General features: G+C 33.7%; 1 pseudogene; it reads right to left on the reverse strand.

The window, feature by feature from the left end:
• Positions 1-15057, reverse strand: part of LOC133081255 (large ribosomal subunit protein uL1m-like) — a 51875-nt pseudogene that overhangs the window by 13097 nt on the left and 23721 nt on the right.

Here is a 15057-nt window from a genome sequence, read left to right on the forward strand (position 1 = left end):
AAGAAATAATTCCTAATCCAGAGTAGATACTTCCACGGAATTGTTCTGTTCCTGGCAGCAGAATTATAACTATGATATTGTTTTCTAAATATTAAACTCAGATTAATCATTTGTAAATTATCTAATTACTACCTGAAATTGAACTGCTATTTAGAATATATATACTGAGACACATTATGTCTCAATTTCATTTTTTGAGAATCTGCCTTAGTTTCATTTCTATTTCGTGGAAAGAGTCATAATTTAAATTTTTAAAAAACTTAAGGTCCAGTTGAAGAAATGTGCTTTTTCTCCCCTGTAAACCTTTATTTTTAGTTTTATGCTTTAAGACATTTCCCTTGAACCTGATCACTTAGCAACTCACTTTTATCCCAACCAACTTATTCTTCATGCCAAGAGAGAAAATAAATGGTGACTGCATAACAGTAATATAAGAGACTGAAAAATAAAATATTCCAATAATAGTCTGTTCTGTCAGCATGATGTTCAATATATCATCTGAATGACATTTTCACTGATATGAGTATTTTATCTGATAGTGCGTGTAGACATAAACAATTTCATGAATATGTAAACTACAGGTACAAATGGTAGGAAAGATTAAGAAGGAAACTAATTTACCTGCAAGTAATGCGGACAAATGTTAGATACTGGCTGGCTATAAGAGCATTAGTAAAGTTCTGATATACAAAGGCATTAGTGGTTGAGTTCTAATACCCAAGATGCTAATCCTCAAGTCAGATAATTAAGAAAGATCATTCAACTGATTGTATTTATCACTTTGATACAGAAGAAAAACCAGCTTAAACTACTCAAGATCAATTTCACATTACAGCAGTATTAGAACTGGATCCTGAAGCAATGTGGCAGTACAGAAACTATAACAAGGGAATTCTAGGTGATTTAACTAAAGTAAGATAGTCTCTCCCATACAAGCAAATAAAAACACAAAACTAATACATTTCACTCTCCCTCAAAACATCTTTCTAGATTAGGAGTCAGCAAAACTTTCCTCTAAAGATCCAGACAGTAAACATTTTAAGCTTTGTAGGTCACATATAATCTCTGCAAACTCTTTGTTTTGCTTGTTTTTTAAAACCATTTAAAACTGTAAAGACGATTCTTAGGTCACAGGTTATAAAAAAAGAAACAGGCCACAACTGGATTTGGCCCATGGCCGTACATGGGTTTGTTGACCCTGCTCTGGATAGCCCCCTTTTATCCAAAATGAGGCGGACCCTGAATGGGCATGTAATGCTGTCAGTGCCCCTTCATCTGCACACTCATCCTAAATCCAATCCTTGTATCATACAGGTGGCAACAACAGAAACAAAGCAACAACAAAAATAAACCTTTAGTATTTCCAACTATATAATAAGAATAACATCACTCGTGGAAATCGCCAACTTTTAAGGAAGATATATTACTTTGCTTTGAAATCTTTTAAAAAAAATCTGTTACCTCTGATAATTATAAAAATAAATATTTTTATGGAATAGTTATATTGTATTAGATACAATTGTAGACAGATTTTTATTCCTTTTTCAACAACTTTATTGAGGTATACTTGATAACTTTATAGAGGTATATTTTGCCTATTATGTTATTCACCATTTTCTAATTTATCATTCAATGATTGTTTAGTACGTTTATCAATCAACACCATAAATCAGTTTAAAAACTGATGATCCCTGAGGCACATTTACTGTTAATGCCTGTTTCCTCCCACCCCCTCGCCCCAGGCAACCACTAATCTACTTTTTGTCTTTATAGTTTCACCCTTGTTTTGGACATTTCACATAAGTGTGGTTTCTGCATCTGCTTTCTTTCACTAAGCATAATGTTTCTGAGGTTCATCCACATCATAGCATGTATCCATAGCTTGTTCCTTCTTATTGCTAAACAGTATTCCAAGGGATATGTTGCACGTTCTTAAAGTGTCAATTTATTAAGTTTTGACATATGTATACACTCAAACCATCACCAGTCAGGATAACAAACATGTCAATCATCCCCAAAATTCCTTGTGCTCCTTTGTAATCCCTCCTCCCCACCCCATCCCAGCCACCTTGTCCCCAAGGCAACTACCAGTCTAGTTTCTGTCACTATACATTACTTTGCATTTGCCAGAATTTTACATAAATGGAATCACACAGTATGTACTCTTTTTTTTTCTGGCTTCTTTCATTCAGCATGATTTTTAAAAAATTCATTCATGTTCAAGCATGCATCAATTGTTTCTTTTTATTACTGTATTAAAGAATATTCAATTGTATAGACATAACAAAGTTTGTTTATACATTCACCTGTCAATGGACACGTGAAATGTTTCTGGGTTTTGGCTATTACAAATAAATCTGATATATTTGTTTACAAATCTTTGCATAACCATATGTTTCCATTTCTCCTGAGTAAGTATCTAAATGTGAAGTAGTGGGATCATACAGTAGGTGGGTATTAAACTTCTTAATCTACCAAACTGTTTGCCAAAGACGTTGCATCATTTTACATCCCCACAGCAGCATATGAACATTCCAGTCGCTCCACATCCTCCCCAACATCGGTATGATCAGTCTTTTTAATTTTAGTCATTCCAATAGATGTGTAATGATATCTCATTGTGATTTTAATTTGTATTTCCTTAACAACTACAATAATGTTGACCATCTTTCAATGTGTTTGTCATTTGTCTGCCATGTGTTTGTCACCCCTTAGTGAGGTGTGTTCAAATCTTTTGATTTTTAAAACTGGATTGTTTTATTGTTGAGTTTTAAGAGTTCTTTATATATCGTGGATTTATCAGACAGATGATTTACAAATATTTTATCCCAATCTGCAATTTACCTTTTCATTCTCTTAACAGTATCTTTTAAAGAGAAAAAGCTTTTAATTTTTAAAAAGTACAATTTATCAAGTTGTTCTTTTGTGGATCATGCTGTTGGTGTCATATCTAAGAAATTATTCCCTGACCCAACATTTTCTTCTACAAGTTTTATAATTTTAAGCTTTACATTTAGGTCTTTGACACATTTTGAGGTAATTATATATGGTATGAAGTGTGGATCAAAGTTCATTTTATCAGATACAGATATCTAATTGTTCCAGTGCCGTTTGTTGAAAAGACTTGTTTCGCCATTAAAAATGCTTTTGCATCTTGTTTTAAATCAGTTGTCCATATGTGTTTTGTCCTTTTCTTTTTTTTTTTTTTGGACTCTCTATTCTACTCCATTGATTGTTTTGTCTCTTTTGACATCAACATCACATTGTCTTAATTCCTGTAGCTTTATAAATCTTGAAATCAGATAGACCTCCAACTTTGTCCTTTGTTAAAGATGTTTCGGCTACTCTAGATCCTTTGTATTTTCACATGAATTTTAGAATCATGTCAATTCTACAAAAAACCTTAATGGGATTTTGACTGAGAATGTACTGAATCTATACATTACTTTGGGGATAATTGACACCTTAACAATATTAAGTTTATTAATCCCTGAACATAGTTCATTCCATCATTTATTTAGATCTTCTTTATTTCATTTCTCTCCACTATGTTTTGAAGTTTCCAGTGTATGGATCTTTCACATCTTCTGTCAGATTTATCCCTAAGTATTTCATATTTTTTAATACCACTTTAAATGGCATTCCTTAGTTTTAAATTTTAATTTGTAAATGTTCATTGCTGTTATATAGAAGCAAACTGATTTCTGTATATTGATCTTGTATCCTTCAACTTACTTAACTCACTTCCTTGTTCTAGTAACTAGATCATGTCATCCTTTGAAAAATGAGTTTTACTTCTTCCTTTCTAATCTGATGCCTCTTTTTTCTGCCTGACTACACTACTTAGAATCCCTAGATTAATGGTGAACAGAAGTGGTGAGAGTGGATATCCTTATCTTGTTCCTGATCTTAGGAGGAAAGCATTCAGCCTCTCATCACTATGATATCAGCTGTTGCTTTTTCTTAGATGCCCTTTATCTGGTTGAGGACATTAACTTCTATTGCTAGTTTGCTGAGACATTTTAGTCAGGAACAAGTGTTGGATTCTGTCAAATGTTTTCTCTGTATCTACTGAGATGATCACATGACTTTTGATTTTTAGTTTGTTAATGTGGTAAATTATAATGATTGATTGTTGAATGTTAAACTAGCCTTGAATTCCTAGGATAAGCCCTACGCGGTCATGATATGCTATTCTTTTTATACATTGCTGGATTCTATTTGCTAAAGTTTAGTTTATAATTTTAATATCTACATTCATGAATGATGCTGGACTGTGATTTCCTTTGTCTGGTTTTGGTATCAAGGTGACGCTAATCGCTTTAGGTGGGAGAGTAAATCAGGTCCCTGTTACTCCATCTTAGCCAGAAGTAGAATTCTGTTTAATAGTTATTAGGTCATTATCTCATCTACGCCTTCCTAATCTAGAAAGTATATATCATCATCAACATCATTTTACATATAGGGAAAATGGGGAATGGGGGAAAACTGAGGCTCAGAGAGCAAGGTAACACAGTTCTAATCTGGAACTAGGATTTGAATCCACACATATGAATCTAAAACCCCTTCTCTTAACCTCCTACTATACTATACTATTTAAATAGTACTCAGAAAAGATTCTCTTGAGGCACACAGATTAGTTTCTTTTTCATTAAGAAAAAGCATTACATCTCTAAAAGATCCAGGTAGTCTGGTCTGGAGCCCATGTCTTAATCACTATGGTATTTGTTAAAAAGAATGAATGAGATGCCATGGTTTCTTATACACTGAGTTAGGATCTATAGAAACTATTAACTACTCAATATACTGAAAACATTACTTAAGAAAAAAGATACATCTAGGAAGAAAGAGTCTTATAAAGATACTTTACAGACCTAAACAGTCCAACTAAAACAGTAACAATAGGTGTTATCATTCTAAAATTTTATTTAATCTTTGATACCACATTGTGAAATAGATATTACTATATAAATTTTATAGATGAGGAAATTTGAGACACAACATTAAGAAACTTGTTTGGGAGGAGGGGCAATATAGGAGTAAGGGGTTAAGAGGTACAAACTATTATGTATAAAATAAGCTACCAGGATATATTGTACAACATGGGGAACATAAACAATATTTTATAATAACTATAAATGGATTATAACTTCTAAAAATTGTGAGTCACTATATTATACACCTGTAACTTATATAATATTGTACATCAACCATACTTCAACTAAAGAAACATTTAAAAAAAAAAGAAAAGAAACTTGTCTAAAATCTGCCATCCCTTAAGTAGCAGAACAGGTATTCAAGCCCAAGTCTCTACAGCTCTAGAATAGTCTCTTAAAATTTGTATTTGGTTTTCTGTTTGTGTTTCACATTGCAATGTTGCCATCCCTGAGAAACAAGACACACTGCCAAGGGCCTTTTGGGAACAAGGAAATTCCAACATCAGATTCAAGCAGAGCTCAATGCCAACTGAATTAGAGCTAAGCTTTGATGATAATGAAGGTGATGGGGGGTTTCCCAATCCCTGACTGGATTAAACTTGCTTCGCCCCCTTTCTAAAGCAAGTTTTCCTTCCATAAAACTAGATAAGTTCCTTTTATATATTTCTGATGATTTACAATAGGCACAGCTCAATGAGTTTGGACTGCTAGTGGTGGGCTATAATGCAGAATTGCTCTCAGGAGTAGGATGGGAGGAGGAATAATAGCTCTTCAAATAACTCCAGTCATGAGGCAAAACAGGCTAAAGAGCCTGGACTCTTGAGGAGACTCCCAAGGTTTAAATACCAAGTATGCCTCATACTAGCTGTGAGACACTGGAAAAATTACTTAACCTCTTTGGGCTTCCATTCCTTCATCTAAAAATTAGGGATGATAACTTACTTCTTATAGGGTTCAGGATTAAAAGACAGAATATATGAAAAATGTCTGGAATAGTGCCTAGCACTTGGTAGGCACTGTTTAAATTTGGCTAACAATATTATTATTACTCCTATAGTTACTGCACAGGAAAAAATTACATACATTAAATAGGCACCTTAGAAATTCTGTAGGATTAAGAAATATTAGCAAAAAACTATATCTTTTGAAACACAGTCCTATAAAAATCTGATTTATCTATATTAGTGTCCCAAACATGGCTTTGGAAATTAATTTCCAGCATCTTCTATAAGTGGGCAAACAGCTTTTAAAACACAAGCAGGGATAATCAGAAACAATTCATTAAAATAAAGCAAATTACTCAATTCTATTAAAGTAGTATTAAATACTTACTATGGACTCAGCATTATGCAATACTCTGTAAGGTACACGTAAGATCTAGACCCAATTCCCAAAATGCTTAAAATATTAGCAAAAATAACATAGAATAGACTAATAAGGCAAAGTGCAAGTAAATGTCAGAGAGTGGCACATACCTCTAGAAAAGAAGGAATTCTAAAGCACCACTAAAATTTATGAATTCAACCCATAAAAAAAATATCTATGTATATATTTAGTGCCACTCCTAATGCTACTGACAAGGACAAGTTCAAAGGGCTGGTATGTTATAAGTTATTAATGAATCACTTAAGCAAAAAATAAAAGGGGTTACTGAATAATTTTCACTGTAACTTACTGTTGCTATTTTGGTCTCCAGAAAGTTCTCCCTTTCTTCATCTACCTTAATTTCATGTCCAGTTTTAAATAATTCAAGCATTTTGGGGATGTCTCGGCCAATGGAATCTGGTTAGAAAAGGAGAAAATCCAAAGTTATCACTACATCTAAACAAGTAGCAAAAATTACTGAATAAGAGAAACATTCAACCAAGTTAAGATATAAAAAATGATTTCTGGCAGAGAGACTTTAGGGTGGCCCAATTCCTGGTGTTCATGCCTTTGTGTGATCCTTTCCCCTTGCATACGGATGAGAGTTGCAACGTGCTTCTAAGCAAGAGACAGTATGATTATGCATACCTGATTACATTACATAAAACTGCAATGCCTATCTTGGAGGAGTCTCTCTTCCTACTGGCTTTGAAGAAGCAAGCTACAATGTTGTGAGGTGGCATATGGAGAGAGCCATGGGTCAAGAAACTGAGATCCTCGGTCCAGAAACCTGCAAGGAACTGGATTCTGCCAAAAAGCCACATGAATCTGGAAGGGAACTTTCCCCAGTCAAGTCACAGCCCCAGCTGACACCTTGATTGTAGCTTTATGAGACCCTGAAGCAGAGAACCTAGCTTAGCTGTATACATATTCCTGACACACAGAAGCTGAGATAGTAAATGTGTGTTGTTTTAAGCCACTAAATTTGTGATATTATTGTTGTACAGTAATAAATAACTAATAAATACATATATACAATGATGATGCTTATACTTTAGAAACACTGATGACAAATTAAAATAAAACCTATAAAATAACCCATGATAAAAGCTGACAGTAGAGTCTTGAAATCTTTGAAGAACTTTTTCCTTACCTTTGTGTGAAATTTGTCTGACCTGCCTTACCATAAAGAAGGGAAGGAACTAGAAAAGTAGCAAGATCTAGCAGTAGAAATAATACTCAGTTGAGTGGTACAATCTGGAAGCAGCTCATTGCTGCACAAATGGTTACAGAAGCTGGCAGGAAGAAAGAGTTAAGAATTGAGACTTTATTGGATTCTAATGTCACTTTGTCCTCCATTAGGGTGGAAAAAAAGATGCAACTGAATAAAGAAAGGAGAAAAAAGGGATCAAGGTAAAAACTAAGAATTTTCAAAGGATCATGGAGGAGACTCCAAACGTAAACTATACCTTCCTAATCTTTAATCATTAACATTTTAACTCAAATTCAACACATAAAAATATATGTATATATTTTTTAGTTTTACTTTAAACTTATTTTAAATTTATTTTTTATTGAAGGATAGTTGAATTACAATGTTGTGTTAATTACTGCTCTACAGCAAAGTGACTCAGTTATACATATATATATTCTTTTTCATATTCTTTTCCATTGTGGTTTATCACAGGATATTGAATATAGTTCCCTGTGCTGTACAGTAGGACCTTGTTGTTTATCCATTCTATATATACCAGTTTGCATCCGCTAATCCCAAACTTCCAATCCAACCCTCTCCCATCCCCCTCCCTCTTGGCAACCACCAGTCTACTCTCTATGTCCCTGATTCTGTTTCTGTTTCACAGATAGGTTCATTTGTGTCATATTTTAGATTCCACATATAAGTGATATCATATGGTATTTGTCTTTCTCTTTCTGACTTACTTCACTTAGTATGATAATCTCTAGTTGCATACATACTTCTAATATTCTACAATACCATAACTTAACCTGAAAAAATTTCAATTTTGTACCTAGAAAATGTGATTTACTTGAAGGGTAAGAAATACAATAAGGAACATACCACTAGAGACACACCACTCTCAGTGTGTCTCCAGCAGCTCTTCCCATGATAAGTCAATATGAAAATCTCATTATATGCAGCCACTGTGGAAAACAGTATGGAGGTTCCTCAAAAAACTAAAATTAGAATTACCATATGATCCAGCAATCCCACTCCTGGGCATATATCCAGACAAAAATATAATTCAAAAAAATACATGGGGACTTCCCTGGTGGCACAGTGGTTAAGAATCCGCCTCCCAATGCAGGGGACACAGGTTCAAGCCCTGGTCCAGGAAGATCCCACAAGCTGCAGAGCAACTAAGCCCATGCGCCACAACTACTGAAGCCCGCACACCCTAGAGCCCGTGCTCTGCAACAAGAGACGCCACCACAGTGAGAAGCCTGCGCGGCACAACGAAGACTAGCCCCCGCTCGCCGCAACTAGAGAAAGCCTGCGCACAGCAACGACGACCCAACGCTGCCAAAAAAAACCCAAAAAAAACCAAAAAAACAACACAGTAATGAGAAATCCGGTGATAATGGGAAGTGGAGATTAATATTTTATATATGATGGTTACAGAAGGCTTCTCTGTTTAAGGTGATATTTGAATAAGAATGTGAGCCAGGCAAATTAGCAAAGAGCATTACAGACAGATGGGACAATGAGTCCAAAGACCTGAGAAAGAAGGACACTTAGTGCGTATAAAGAAGGGCAAAGAGGCCACGATGGCTGGAGTAAGGGAAATGAAGGAGAGCAACAGAACCAGCTGTAATATATCAATAATTCATCTATAATAATTATAATCATACCTAATCATCATTGGAGCCTTTCACACATAAATAGTTTTTAAACTAACACATGAGAGAGGGAAATTTAGAAATATTTCAAATTGGTTACCCTGCAAAACTTCCCTGTGTTTTAGCATTTTTCTTTATATAATCAAATTGTTTCAATAATGCAAGCAATACTCTGAAGTACAGCATGTCAATCTATGAGTTAAAAATAATTTACATTAGATTTCAATAATTTTATATCCATTACTCTCAAACACGATACAATACCAACTTCCATACAGAAAGCAGTGTCCTACTCAGTAGATGTGAATACTCTTTGGACAAGTCTGCTGGAATATCCTTTTGACAAGACTCCAACTGGAGCACTGATGTTCAATCCTAAGAACTATGTGTTAAGAGGAACACACAGTAGTGGGTCCAGTTTTCTAATCATATCCCTTACCTGCCAACAACTTAGTATGCTTTAAAAGAATTCAACTATTTCCACATATGCCATAGTACCTACTATGGCTTAATATGCATAATAGAAAACTGATTCCATTAAGTCAAGATATTTTTCATACTAGTATTTTTTGTTTAGTAAATGCTAAAAAATAAGATTAGGAATAAAGAAAATCAAAAAATATCAATAAGATATATCTATATTAGATATGAAAGAATTTCAGAGGGCATTTATATAGTGGAGAAAAGAAAGCTAAGTTGACAAGCAAAATGAAGGCCAATTTCTTCCAAGAAATTTTAAAAAGCAAGTTTTAAATGTCTTTTTTTAATGAGATAAAAAAGAAATACTCAGAAAACAAGCCAAATGTGCACTGGAAAAATAGAGAACTTGCCTATAGTTACGTAAGCAATTAAAATAAAACAAATAAAACTGCAGCATTAAACATGCTGCAAAATGTGCACATTCAATCCAGCCAAGTTGGTTACACCCACTCCCACTAGAAAAACAAAATGTAAGATAAAATGGGAAACTAATGAGCTCAGCTGCAGGGGCTTGTTTGTTTGTTTTTTAATTCCATCCATTTGCTCAAAACGTAATTTCTATTTTACCCTTACGTCTTTCGTTGGATGTAAGGGGAATCAAATGTTCCTAAACAAGATTCTGAATAAGCTCTAAAAATGCATAATACAAGCTTCATTTGTTCTAATGCACATCTGGCGTATTCTGTTTTTACATTTTTGACAGGTTAATCATTTGTCTTCATGTTTAAAGAACACAAATGTTTTGCCAGTGCTGTTAAGCAGATCGTGTGGGGCTGAAAAGAAAAAGTTAGGGAAGGAGAAAGGTCTCCCTGGTTTTCCAAGATGATTTGTTAAGCAAATTGGAGGGGCTGGGCGGGGAGAACATACCTAGGTAACTTGACCATGGTATACACAAGCTATGATTCATTATGAAAGCAGAAACAAAGCCCACTAATAAAAATAAACATTTTCAACAGAAACTTTTCTTATTTGAAATAAAGAAATAAGTTATCTGAAAACCTTTCAGTCCCAAAATTTGCAATGAAAATGGTAATAAAAAACCTCAACACTAAAGAAATTTGAGGCCAAAAGAGTTATTCAAAGAAGGGATAAAGCAGCAAAGGTGACAAAATTAATTTCTGTGAAAAACCAGTTAACCGTGCAAAGCGAGGAGCGAGCTGAATACAGATATATTCAGTATTCAGTTTCAGTTTTGACTATATTTAATATTGTTTGGCTTTGTTGAGCTTGAATTTAATTAGAAAAAAATATGAGAATTATTTTCAAATTCAACTGCAACTCTGGTTTAATTTCAGGTCCTACTTAGGAAGGAAGGTAAGTGTGCTTCCATGAAAACAAACACTACTGTATTGGAAATCCCTAATAAAAAGTGTCAAACCTCAGTCCAATATCTCAAAAGGATGTGTTATTCAATGCAGGCTATCAAGAATAAACAAAACACTAGTACAACAAAACTGAAGAGTACATCTGAATTTGCTTACAGCATAGAACACGATCTATAATTCAGATGAGCATTAGTGGCTATCATGTATGAAGAATCTTCGCAGGATTTTTTTTTAGCTCAACTAGAGTTAAAATTTGAAGACCAATCGACTAAAATGATTTTAAAATACTTGCTCTTTTACCTTATAAAATTTTATTTGAAATAACATCTATAGCAGATAGCCAGCACCATCTAAAAGAAACAATGTCTGCAAATGAACTTACTTTTCCTCCCAAATCTACTCCCTGTTTCCATTAATGACATGAACTTATTAGGAGAGATCCCAAGGTTTAAATCTCAGCATCATTTGACTCTTCCCTTTCTCTCTCTCAACATGTCCCTTCCTAACTACTTAGTGCAAAGTCCTATTATCTTTGACATCCGTCCTCTTCACTCCAGTCTTATGAAGACTTTAAACATTACCTTTATTAGTCTCTGGCGATTGCACCTGAACTGGTCTCCCTGCCTCTACGTTTGACTCATGCCAATACATCTTACAAACTCTTGCTAAATTAAAGCTTTGAAGAATCCCCTACCTTAAAAACTTCTAAGAGATTCCTGCTGAATACAGAATAAAAGTCCAAATGTATTAGGATCTTATTCAAGATTCTGCTCAACATGGCATCAATCTACCTGTCCAACATATTCTCTTTCATTTCAAAGTAGGGGTACCATTCACTACAGCCAAAGAGAACTAACTGATATTTCTGGGATGTAGCCTATAATTTCTAACGTACTTCAGTGTCTATGATTAACAGATTCTTTCCACTTAAAATAATATCCCCCTTAATCTGCTCACCAAATTATTCAAGGTACAGTTTAAATGTCACCCCCTTCAGGGTGCCTTCTCTGATTTCCCCACCTATGTATAAATTCCTCCTCTACTGAACACCTACAGCACCTTGTGAATTTATCATATAATACTTCATTCTTTATAACAAGGCTATTTATGTAGCACCCTTACTTCTCTTACTAGGTTTCATAAGGCGGAAATATCCACAAGGGAAAAGTTGCTCAAGGGAAATAACTGCAGAACCATACACAGTAAGCATTCATACATATATGTTGAATGCTAACATAAATGAGCATACATGTTATATTGATAAAGAGGTATAAAATAGTATGATGATAACATACCTAGTGGGTAATATGTTCCACTAATTTAAAACTAGCATATGGCCTAAATTTAAAGATCTGGTATTATAAAGTAACTAGGTCTTCAAATTATATTAAATCACCAATATTAATGCCAAAGGAAAAAAATATTAAATCCATATGTTCCTATATAACACAAAACTCAAACACCAGAACATATTATTTATTCTACACATATATTAGCAATTTTGCTTTCTAACTAAACATATATATTAGAAAGTTGTTGATAGCATATTGAAATAGTAAAAGAATTCTCCCTTACTTCAAGTAAGCTGAGGAAATCTTTTTTTCAGTTTCTTCCTTAATGGATTAAGCTCTGGCATTATTTCTGGAACAGCTACATAAAAGTCTGGTTGAATTTCATCATCCAAAATCTAAAAATCAGGGGGGAAAAGATAACCTTAGATTGTATAAAAAGCTTTATCCTTCTAAAAATAAAGTCTAATGTAGCAATAATTTCCCTTATAATTTAGAAAATAGCTATTAAGCACAATTCTTTAACCACAAGGATCATTTGAACACATTTATCAATTATGAAAACCATCAGAAGCAAAACATTTTCTGATGTTTTCTTTTTAAAATAGCCACATCCATTAAAAACAAACAAACAAACAAACATTGTTAGGCAAAGTGTTACAAGCTAGAACATATCACTGATGTGTACACAGCTCATACAGTCCCACAAAGTTGAATTCATATGTCCATCAAAACTGAAGAAATATGTTGAAAATTTTGTAATAGATCACATGTAAAATTAATAACCACTAGCTGCCAAATCACTAGCAACTACACTGCTTTCCTAAATTTGGAGCATCAGGAGAACTGAATCTATAATTATTTTCACAAAGAATTGAAACCAAAATTCTCTTTGCCTCCAAAAAATAAAAGAGGAGTGGAATGGTCAAAGACAAGTTTACTTATAGTTTATTATCCATACTCTATTTCCATTCTAAGAGCAAAGAAAATAATTTCAATTTTTAAAAGACACTTTAAATTAATTCAGGCAGGCACCCAAAATAATTGTTTCACTCCTACAGTATACTCCATTTAAAAATTCAGTTGATTATAAAATGAAGCAACTTTTTAGAACAATACTGCCTGGGCAACAAATATTTTACCAATGATTTTTTTGCATAAAGTCTTATCACAGTATGTCATTCAAAGCCTTGGTTTGGGGTTACACACTGAACTGTAAAAACCTGGACTCTGGCAAAATTAAGTGTGATTCTGGAATTTTATCTTCCTGTTACTATTTCTTCTTTTTACAAATTCTTTACTCCCTGAACAACACACTGTGCTCCCCTAAACAATAACAACTTACTTTGAAAGAGAACTGATAACATGCCAAGCATTCTGCTAAGCATCATACATGGTTTAGTTCATCAAGTCTTTACAATAAATCTACGAAGAAAGTACTATTGACCACACAATCCACGTAAGGAAATTGAGGGCTTAAGGAGGCCGAGTCAATCTGTGCACTTTTAAGAGGCAGACCCAGAACTGAAACACAGGCAGTGTGGTTCCAGAACCAGGGCTCTCATCACTAGAAACATGAAAGCAGAGGCAATTTTGAAATGTCAAAAAACTGAATGTGACATTTCTACTCCAACATCTTGTAATACTGATTCTAAAACATGTTCCTTTGAATTAAATCTAAAATTATGTTTGAAAGTTATGCTATAGTTAACCTTAAGATCATATCATTGAATAATATAAAACTATATGGATGAAAATCATGCTTTAGACACAAGTAAAAATGAAACTATTTACAAATCCCTCAGAACCAAGCATACTTGTGATATTTCAGAAGTATTGTAATTAAAGCAAAATGAATTTAGTAAATAAAGTCTTACCTAAGAAATGACTAAAAGTTCAGTAAATTCATCCTACATTTACCTACTATAAGCACTAAGTAAAATAGTATTGATATTTAAACTAATTAAAAAATAGAAGAATGTGTAAAAAAAAAAAATTGCAGCCATGATACTATTTACAAAACTGTACTGAATTTACTTCACAACCTGAATACCTTTTGAAAATAAAATGGATGAGTTTTAAAAGATACCAGGGGGTAATCTGCAAGAATATATTGGTTTTGATGCCGTATATAGGTGGCATTTTCCCCTCTAATAATAGATCACCAGTGGAGCACCTAAAGAGAAATTCTGTACCTGTAATATTTTACTTACCAAATAATTTCAAAATGCACCTGGTTTCCTTATTTGGGTTACTTTTTTCAAAATAATTTATTTAATGAACTTAATGATACAGAATACTTTCTACTCCCATACCATTTCTTTCTTGAGAAGTAACTTCTTACTTAACATTTAAGAAGTGGAGATATCTAACTCCACTGTTGCTATGACAGTTCTATAAGATACTCTTATGTTTGCGGAAGAAAACAGATGGAAGGCAGTACACAAGTTTAATAAGAATAGTTAGTTCTCTGACTCCAAGCTACACTCTCAAATTCCAAAGAATCTGTGGTATTGTTTATTTTTTAATATTAAAAGAATTTTAATAATCTTACTAAATTAAAATTTATGATACATCAGAGAGAATTGGGTACCACCCTCTGACTTTGACCTAGAAGCTGTATGAAAGTACAATCTCTTCATAGTTTCCATTAGTTCTGCTCCCCAAAATAATTCTCGAGATTCCCCTTAAAAATCCAGAAACCACACCAAATTTAGAGAACTACTGGGGTAGAAAAAAACACGCTACAAGCACTTTTGTGCTTGGTCCGGTTAATGGTCCCGTTAAAACTTCCCCCAAATC

The sequence above is a fragment of the Eubalaena glacialis genome, chromosome 20 (assembly GCF_028564815.1).
Source record: "Eubalaena glacialis isolate mEubGla1 chromosome 20, mEubGla1.1.hap2.+ XY, whole genome shotgun sequence".
Taxonomy (NCBI): Eukaryota; Metazoa; Chordata; class Mammalia; order Artiodactyla; family Balaenidae; genus Eubalaena; species Eubalaena glacialis.